At 41.2% G+C, this 10669-nt stretch overlaps 1 pseudogene; it reads right to left on the bottom strand.

Annotated features, from left to right (window-relative positions):
- Window positions 1-8577: 8577 nt before the first annotated feature.
- On the bottom strand, window positions 8578-9100 carry LOC115276806 (annotated as a pseudogene).
- Between the last annotated feature and the right edge of the window lie 1569 nt (window positions 9101-10669).

Genomic DNA, 10669 nt, shown 5'->3' with positions numbered 1-10669 from the left:
GACTTCAGTGAGGGCTAAGGAGTTGGGACCAAGACACTCATCAGAACTTGACTTATTTAGGAATGGAGAATTAAGCTGAGATCTGGAGGCTGAGTGGGAAGAACATGCCGGTGGCAGGGGCAGGTTTTGAGAAATCCTGCCTTTCCTCATCCCTACCAAATCCTCTCCTAAATGCTGGCCAAGGACACTAGTTCTTTTTTTTTCTTTTATACTTTATTGTCAAGTTGGTTTCCATATAACACCCAGTGCTCATCCTAACAAGTGCTCTCCTCCATGACCATCACCCATTTTCCCTCTCCTACATCCCCATCAATCCTCAGTTTGTTTTCAGTATTTGAGTCTTTTATGGTTTGCCTCACTTCCTCTTCTTAACTATTTTTCCCCTTCCCCTACCCCATGGTCCTCCATTAATTCTCTCCTGTTACACATATGAATGAGAACATATGGTATCTGTCCTTCTTTGCCTGACTCATTTCACTTAGCATGACACCCTCAAGTTGCATCCACGTTGCTTACAAATGGCCAGATTTCATTCTTTCTCATGGCCTTGTAGTATTCCATTGTATAGTTAAACCACATCCTCTTGACCCATTCAGCCGGTGAAGGACATTTAGGCCCTTTCCATGATTTGGCTATTGTTGAAAGTGCTGTTATGAACAATGGGGTACATGTGCCCCTAGGCATCAGAGGTCCTGTATCAGGGGCACTAGTTCTTCTAGCAGAAGTCAAGACCACAGAGTTCAAGTTTTGCACATCACATGACCTGCTAACAGTGACTTGAATATATTTAGACTCAGTGATAAATAACAGACATCGGTCCTTCCCTGGGAATGGGCTTCATTAGGAGATAGAAGCACATGGCATTTTAACACCCAAAGGTGGGAGAGTGTAGGGAAGAGCGTTCTTTCTCGTATGTGGCTTTGGCGCTAGGATGACGTGGTCACTGTATGTGGCACCAGGGGTAGATTCTGAGGGCTTAGGGAACAGCACGTGTTTCCTCCCCAGCCTGCTCTTCCAAGTGTCAGCTGGCTAGCCTGACAAGCTGCTCCTTCCTCCTTTGGGGCCTCAGTGCTTCCATAAGCTTTGGAGACCAGGCAGTTCTAGAAGTCCAGGACTACACCCCACTGCCCCCCACCTCTCACTGGCACTGGTCACAAATACAAAGCGGCCATTGGGTTTCATGGCTTGATGGCCTTGTAATTGTTATTGGAACTCACTGTGGATGGATTTACGGTAATGAACTCACCTAATAGCAAACCCGTCATGGGCCCTTTTGCAGACAGGATCTTTCCTGAGTGAAGATATTAGAAAACCATTCTGCAGAGGAAAAGCAATACTAACTGGTGACTTCAAGTTTAGGAAAAAACACCACTGTTCGGGTTTTTCTGTTGGCATCTAACTTTAAACACTTCATTGGCCAGTTGCTAACCAACATGATTTTTGGCAAGAGCTCTGTTTATGTTGGCACCAAATGTATGTATCACAAGCAGGTTGTGTGTTTCTGGGCATGTGTATATGTGTGTATGAGTCTGTATATGTTACGAACTCCAAAACTTTTGAACACAAGGTTTTGTACTCTTTTTGCAGATTCTTCTGGCCAAGAAAACCGGCAACTGGCAGGCCGGGCATCCATGTGCATTAATGACTTGCTTTCAGGCCACCCCACCCCATTGCGGCCACCCTCTGGCTTGGCCTGGCCTGGCACTGAGCTCTCTGGCCTCCCTGGACTCCTGTCCTCCTGAGTTATGAATGAGTGAGGCGGCCCCTGCCCAGTGAAAGGAACTCTGGGGACAGTGTGTGCTTTCTGTGTCACCTCAGTCTGCAGGATCAGGGGGCAAATCATCAGGAATGCTTGGGATCAGGAATTTACTCCTTGCTGGGGCCAGAAAGGCTCCATGTTTTTGTGGCTTGGCATTAAGCAAACAACTGCTTTTTTGTTCTCTCCTCAAATTATTTGTCCAAACAAAAGGCAACTGTCATGGGGAGAAAAGCACAATTTTTCCAGTGCTTGCCCCTTCCCGTGCCCTGTCTCACAGCACGCTCTCTGACTGTGCATTTCCACAGCCCAGTGTCAGGTTTCCAGCCTACAGAGAGGCAGGGATTGCTGCTCCGAAATGTGAAAACCACCTTCCGCCTCTCTCAGGCCTGCTGACCCAATGCAGCACCAGAGCTAAAGCAAATTTCACTGCTGGCACCTCCTTTCTCCAAAATCCCAAAGGGTTTCCCAAGTCCGGAAATCATGAATCCAGAAGCATTCCCTGGGAGAATGAAAGTTTGGATAGATAGCGAGTCCTAGAAGAAAGTAGCCTGTTATTCTTCCAACTCCTGTTTCTCCGTTAGATCTTCTACCTAACAGAGGATTGTTATTTAATTGCCAGGCATCCTTGCAATGATGAAGTGAAAAGACATGGCTTATCACTTTGTATCTCATTAGAATATGGTAAAATATGCTAAACAATCTAACTAAATGATACAGAATTTAATCTTTTTCCCAGGCTTGTTGGGATTAGGTTGTGTCCTTATCTACCCAGCCCACTCCTGATTCTCCTTCAAGACTTGGGGCAAATGTCACCTTCCTGGTGGGAACTTCTCATGCCCCCTGACCCAGAGCTGCCCTCACCCACCTCTCCAGAATGAGGGCCACCTCATCTGTGCTCCCCTAACTCTCCCAGCACTGGCACGGGCACAATGTTTACACTTTGGTCCCAAAATAATTTTAGATTTACAGAAAAATTGCAAAAAAAAAAAAAGAAGAGTTCCTGTACACCAGAATTTCTCAATCTTTTCCTCATCACTCTCCAAGTGCCTTTTCAGAAATTTCTTTCCCCTAATTGCTTTCTGCTGTGAAATTTTAACACCACAGATACTATATACCTGTTTATGGACTCTCTGTATATCTGAACTTCACGTGGGAAAAGAGTAAGATATTTTAGCCTCCAATAACAGTTTTTATTTCTTTTTTTAAGCTTATTTATTTATTTTGAGAGAGACAGAGAGAGCATGAGAGGGAAAGGGGGAGAGAGAGTGGGAGAGAGAGAACCCCAAGCCGTCTCCATGTTGTCAGCACAGAACTTGATGCGTGGCTTGAACTCACGAACCATGAGATCATGACCTGAGCCAAAATCAAGAGTCAGACACTTACCTGACTGAGCCACCCAGGTGCCCCCCAAATTTTTATTTCTTTTAGTGCAGTGTTGCTTCATGCAGAATACATGCTATATAACCTTTACCCAGATTCCTCAAATGCTAATATTTGCTTTATTTCTCTCTTTCTCTAAATGTGTGTGTATGTGTATATCACACATATATACACATTCATTTTTATACATACATAGTATGTATATATATATATAATGTATATATGTATATATATTCATGTATATATAATTTTTTTCCAAATTGTTTGAGAATAAGTCACAGACATGGTGCCTTTTTACCCCTAAATATTTTAGAAAGCATTTACTATAAAGAAAAACTTGTTCTTTGACTTTTAACAAATTTTTTATAAAACACTCCATCTCTTCCACATGGCTGTAAGTTTCTCAAGGTCAGAAACGTGTGTCTTAGCCGTCATTGGAGGCTGAATACCAGAATGGGAGCTGGCATGTTAAAGGAACGGTTGTAAAATAATACATTTCATTAAGATACAGTGTATGTCATGCATTTCCATATAATTTATATATACTAATGATTATGATAAAATAGTTTCTTTAAACATAAAAGACATAAGACATAGTATGTTATACATAATAACACAAAAATACATTTTTATTTACAAATGAATGGAAATATCAAGGTCTATAGTATTGACTTCAGTTACAAAGTATTCTATAGTTTCAGAAGCTGGAAGAAATGGGGGGGAAATTTACAGACTTTGGAATCTGTTTCAAACTCAATAAACAAAACAAGAAACTCCCTCACTTGATGTCAGTTTCATAGAAACTGCGAAGGATATTCTGAGTCAATAAAAATTGGCATCCACGGTTCCAATCTGAACATTTATGCTGCCCTTTGAGACAGTAACTCAAACACTTTCTTGTCTTCTTGCATTTACTCTCAAATATTTATCAGCAACTTTGCATTTCACAAGAATATATTGGAGGATGCTGAATTCTATTCTATATTTTCTATGTGCTCAGAAACATTACCTAACCCCTACTTAGCTGATTTCCTTGATTGCAGTATGACTATTGACACACTGTGACCTGTTCTGCTCCCTAAGTCATGGGTTAATACGGCACCAAAAGAAAGTACTCACAGTATGTACATCTGATCACTGCTTGGTTTCCAGAATACACAGAGAGCTTTTACAAATTAATAATAAGAAAAATAACCCAATTAAAAAATTTCAGCTGACACTTCACAAAAGTTTTTAGAAAGTAGCTGATAAACCCATTAAAAGATACTCAGCATCATTAGATATCAGGGAATGAAAACTTAAACCATAATGAAATACTACTATATGTAGTACTATATGTTTAAATAGCTAAAATTAAAAACATTGACAATACTCTACGTTAGTAAGAACATGCAGCAACTGAAACTCTCGTCTATTTTTGATGAGAATGTAAGATGGTGCAACCACTTTGAAAACAGCTTGTTAGTTTCTTATAAAGTTACATATACACTAATTGGAGGTGCTTGGGTAGCTCATTTGGTTAAGTGCCCAACTTCAGCCCATGTCACAACCTCACGATTTGTGGGTTTGAACCCCGCATTGGGCTCTGTGCTGACAGCTTGGACCCTGGAGCCTGCTTCAGATTCTGTGTCTCACCCTCTCTCCGCTCCCTCCCCTGTGTGTGCTCTGTCTCTGTTTCTCTCAAAAATAAACATTAAATTTTTTTAAATAAAATAAATATATGCTAATTGTATGCCCCAGAAATTGCACTACTAGGTGTTTACCCATGAGAAATAAAAACGTTTGTCCACACAAAGACTTCACAAGAATGTTTCTAGCAGCTTTAGTCACAAGAACCCAAACCTGGAAACAATCCAGATGTTTGTTAATGGATAAAGGAATTGGAGTATTTTCATACAATAGAACACTGCTCACTAAAAAAAAAAAAAAAAAAAAAAAAAAAAAAAAAAAAAAAAAAAAAAAAAAAAAAAAAAAAAAAAAAAAAAAAAGAACAAACTGCAGATACCACTGATACATATGACTGAATGGGAAACTCTCAAAAGCATTACACTGAGTAAAAATCCAGACACAAAAGAGATCATACTGCCTGATTCTACTTATATAAAACTCTAGTAACTATAAATCCCATCAATAACGACAGAATCAGTTGTTGTCTGGGACTAGGTTCTGGAGAAGAGACATGGGATTGGTGCAGAGGAGCACAAGAAAGCATTCTGGTTTGGTGGAAATGTTCCTTATCTTGATTGAGCTCTATGTTTTCAGGTGTGTATAACTTTTCAAAAGTCATTAAACTATGCTAAAGTGGGTACATTTTATTTATTGTATGTTAATTATACTTCAGTGAAGTTGATTTTTAAAAAATACTCATATGAGTATTGAGGGCAAAACCTTCATCCTCAAACTCTAGAACTCTCCATTGTGCTTCTTCCATCAGGGTTTCGCACGGGCACCACAGAGCACTCCCACTCGGTTCATTAGTCAGAAGACCCAGTGGCAGAATTGCTTGAATCAGCTTCTCCTGCTTGGGCCTCACCTGAAGCTTGTAACCTTATGCCTTACTCGGCAACAGGGTCAGAGGAGCGCATCCATATCTGGCATGTGTTGCCTTCAAAAATCCAAAAAAGGCCAAGCCAAAGATGTATCACTTATTGTTAGTGGTGAGGTATGCATGGTACAATGAATTTTCTTTCACTCTGGAAGAAATATCCTTATTTTATACAGACATATAAACTCCTAGAAATGTGTCTAAGATCCCTGAATTTCCAACGGATATATCTCCCAAACTCTTGACACATATAGGTTTTATAGGGTGTCTAGGATATCTGTTTCCGCTTGCTCACTTGGTCTTTTAGCATTATGTCATCTAAAATGTGGTCCAGCATACTGTTCTGTGAACTATTATTAAAAGGATCAAAAAATCCCTCTGATCTACAACATATTGGAGGTTGCCAGAGGTGGGAGGTAGAGGATAGCCCAAATGGATGAAGGGAGTCAAAGTTACCAACTTCCAGTTATAAAATAAATACATCCTAGGAATGTGACATACATGGTGGCAACTATAATGAACAAATAATACTCTATTGCATCATTGAAATTTGCTAAGAAAGTAAATCTTAAAAAAAGTTCTGACCGTAAGAAAAAAATTATGGAATTATGTATGGTGACTCATGTTAACTAGACTTATTATGGTGATCCTTTTGCAATATATAGAAACATCAGATTATTGTGTTATACACCTGATAATATAACGTTATATGTCAATTATACCTCTGGAAAAAAGTTACATTAAAAAAATCCCTCTGATCTTAATTATAGCATAAAGCAAGAGAACTAATGTAGTTCTGAGAGTTGGGATGGTGAATATATATTGTTATTCCTGTCTGGGAGAAGAAGGCTCAGTAGCCATCCAGCTGACCCACAAAGCGAAGAGACATTTAGAATAGCATTTCAATTGTAGTCATCATTTAACAACACTTAAAATAATACTCCATAATTTTCTATCTGTCTTTTGCAGAGCCAAACAGGCTAGTTAAAGAGATGTGGTGGGCATTACCATCTTTGAGACTTAAAATTCTTTGTTGGTGGATTACCTGTGCTAGAGAGGGGAGTGCTGCATTGTCTATCTGATCCTAAAAGCCCTCAGGCTACAAGTCAAGGGGCCACTGTGGTGATTCTACCAGTTGCTGAGTATATCTACTCAAACTACATTTTCAGGAACTATGGTAGTAACAGAAGAACATATTCATAGATGTAGTGGGCCCACTGAAAGATTTATTTATGCCTAAATTTCCATTTTCAATGGACTCCCATAAACATCCATTTTTACCTATAGATCATGATGGTTTTCTGGAATACTAATGATTTGTATTATTTCAGAATCAATGTCCAATTATTCCTAAAAGGTTCAGATATTTCTTTTTCTAGTATGAAATTATCCATTGTTTCCTTTCCAGTCTGCCGCATGCTTGCCACTCATAATTGTTTCTTAGATTTGTTCTACTCACTTTGACTACCCTCTGTTGACTCTTGAGTTCATGATCCTGTGCTTTAATCCCTTGATCAACTCTTGTCAGGGCCAAGGCCCAGGAGAAAATCAAATTGACCTATATCAAGAGAATAAATGTCTTTTAAAGCAGAAGATTTCACCTCCATCTCCCAAACCAGCCAAACTTTCCTGGAGTAATTCTATAAGTTCCCTGCCAATATGGAGAAGAATCCATTCAGCAAAAAGAGACCAAGACTAATTGTTCTGGAATGAAAACTTTTGTTCAGCCTTTAGGCAAGACCAAGGCAACTTCTCTCCAAGGGAATGTCCCCTAGTCATGAATGTCTCTCCCTAAACTACTCTGTGACCTGGTAGCCCAGAGTCCTTCATCTCTGTGCCTGAGTTATGACCTCTCCTGCTTCCCTCATCTCAATACCCATTCCTGCTTAACCCAGCTCACCACTCACAGCCTCCAAGATAATAGGTGGGTTGTCATGGTGACTGTAATGATTTTAAAATATATCCAAAAATTCATTAACAATTCCCTTAGAAGGTGGAACCTAATTCTTCTTCCCTTGAGTGTGGGCCTGAATGATCAACTATTTTTTTTTAATTTTTAAAAAATTATTTATTTATTTATTTTTGAGAGAGAAACAGAGAGAATGGGGGGGAGGGGCAGAGAGAGAGGAGAGAGAGAATGTCAAGCAGGCTCCATGCTGTCAGCACTGAATCCAATGTGGGGCTCGACTCCCAAACCCTGAGATCATGACCTGAGTTGAAACCAAGAGTCAGACACTTAACTGACTGAGCCACCCAGGCACTCCTGAATGATCAACTACTTTCTAAAAAAAAAATCAAATGTGGTGAAAGTGATGGTCTGTGACTTCGGTGCTTAGGTCATAAGAAGCATGGTGGCTTCCTTCTTGCTCTCACCTTTAGACGACTCACTCTAGGGAAGCCAGGCACCATATTGTGAGGACATTCACACAGCTCAGAGAGAAGCTCATATGAAGGAGAACTGAGGTCTCCTATCCACAACCAGCACCATGTGAGTGAACTATCTTGGCTGTAAATCCTTCAGGGCTAGTAAAGCCTTCAGATGACTGCAACACCAGCCCAAATCTTAACTACATGTCTTACAAGAAATATTGAACAAAGCTCTTCCAAATTCCTGACCCACACATACAGTATGAGATGATGCATGTTTATTGTTGATTTAAGCCACCTATGTTTTAATTTGGGTTTTGTTGTTGTTGTTATTTGTTCATTTGTTAGTTTTTGATTTTTTTTTTTGGCTTCAAAATGCTTTATTTGTTTACATTTGTTCTAAGGCTTGGGAGAGGGCTCCAGGGTGGTTAGAAAGCTTCCTAGTGGCTTCAGGGAGAGGCTCAGGCAACAAGCTGTGGCACCAGGGTTGCCAGAGGGGCCCTCCAGAGACAGGTTTAATAGGCCTCTAGTCATGCTTGAGGGTGAGCCTTCTGAAGAGATATTCACTGATCCCAGCCTGAGGGCCAGCCAGCCTGCCAAAGGTAGTCAGGTGGTTGCCCATTTTCTTGATGGGTACCTCCTCATCTAGGAAGTGTTTCTCCAGAAAGTCACAGAGATGGTGGTGTCCATGGGCAGAACTCAGGGCATATAGATCTGAAAGAGCCTGGTTCAGTTTCTTCTTCAGAATCAAGGCACTTCTATGGCTTCCAGGGTGTTACCCCACTCATCTTGGGATGGCATCTGCATGTTCTGGAAGAAGACATGGCCTCTGTGCTGGTTTTCCATCTTCAAGAGATGCTTTGCACCCTTGTGCTTCTCCACAGCCAACTAGGAGAAGAAGTGGCTCACAACTTGCACAGCCCCATGTCGTGATTGAAATAGAAGCCCAGAAAGAGGTAAGTATAGGAGACCCACAGATGCTTGTTTACCAGGCTGCTGAAGGTGGCCTCCACCTGGGCAGAATCATTTGGTCAAATCTGGGAGCTCATGATTGATAGGTAATAAGGAGCCAAGCTCAAAGTAGGGTGTTGGCAGGTCCTAGAGGGAGTGGCCAAGAAGATGGCTCTGAAGGTTGTGACTGGAAAAAAGGTTGGAGGGTGGTCAGAGGCTGATAGAAGGAGCTTTAAGAGGGGCGCCTGTGTGGCTCAGTCAGTTAAGCATCTGACTTCAGCTCAGGTAATGATCTCATGGTTTGTGGGTTCAAGCCCTGTGCTGGGCTCTGTGCTGACAGCCCAGAGCCTGGAGCCTGCTTCGGATTCTGTGTCTCCCTCTCTCTCTGCCCCTCCCCTACTCATGGTCTGTTTCTCTTTGTCTCAATAATAAATAAACATAAAAAAAAAAAAGAAAAGTCTTCAAGAGTCTGTTTTGTCCAAGTACTGTTGAAGCAAGAGACAGATCCATGGACTGCTGGGCACTCTTGGTTTTGGGCTAATTTGTTATACAGCAACAGATAACTAATACAGTGACTTGTCAACAACCTATTTTGCTGTCTGTACTATTACTCATGCCTGTCGTGGAAATTACAAGCCAGATGAGAGAGAATTATTTATGTAGATCAGTGGGGAAGATATTTTGGGAAATGTGACCATTTTTCATACATCCCCCCTCATAAACCATGACAGCCCCACTGTGTAATCTGGCTGTTGATACCACTGGATTTGGAGGGACATTTTGATTTTTAAAAAACTTTAGAACTTACAAAAAATGTCCCACAAATGTTTCTTTGTATTTTCTTCCCAACAGCTCTCTGGAGCAGGCAGTGCAGCTATTATTTTCCCCAATTTAAATGTGAGAAAACTCGGGCCACAGTTTCAAATTTCAAGTGACCAGTATTTGACAAAGTCAGGGTTTGAATGGAAGCCTCTCTGATTCCACATCTGGGTTACCACCATGCCCCTTAAATAAGTGCCATTCCAGCTATGCGGGTCAGTTAAATTCAATTAAGCATATTTAATGGCAAGAGATAATATTTACAAAGTGCTTGGTGCAAGGTAAAGTACACACTAAGTGGTAGCGAATACTACTATTATATTTATGGCATACCAGGTGCTGGGAGGTGAATAGGGCCAGCCCTTCTTCTTAAGGAGCTTGGGCTAAGAGGAGAAGCAGAGCCAGCAGAGGGATATGCTTCTAGGATTGTCTTGAAAAGCCAACAAGAACAGAAAATCAGTAGGTAGAGGTCCCGTAAGGGGGTGGAATGTCCAGGGTCCTTTGTGGACCAATATTCTGCCCCCTCTCAAATGGAAGGACGGAGCCCTCCCACCCTTGTCGAAATGCCCCAAAGGGGACACTTGCAGAACAGGTTGCCTGAAGGCAAAGACAATAGTGCTCATTAGGAACTTCCCACTCTTCAATTTCTGCAATAATTATTACCTTGTTTTCATGGATCTAACGTGACTCACTGAGATGTAGGAATCAGCCAAGACATTTTAGGAGAAAAACAGTAGAATGAGATTCCTACCTCTGTGGGGGTCCTCCAGGCAATGACTACAAGGAAACCACAAGGATCTAGCCGAAGGCAGCCCATGGGACAGGGGGTGTGAAGCTGCTTCTGTGGG

The sequence above is a fragment of the Suricata suricatta genome, chromosome 13 (assembly GCF_006229205.1).
Source record: "Suricata suricatta isolate VVHF042 chromosome 13, meerkat_22Aug2017_6uvM2_HiC, whole genome shotgun sequence".
In the NCBI taxonomy this organism is placed as follows: Eukaryota; Metazoa; Chordata; class Mammalia; order Carnivora; family Herpestidae; genus Suricata; species Suricata suricatta.
The sequence above is the reverse complement of the archived record's forward strand: the minus strand, read 5'-3'. Positions and strand labels throughout refer to the sequence as shown.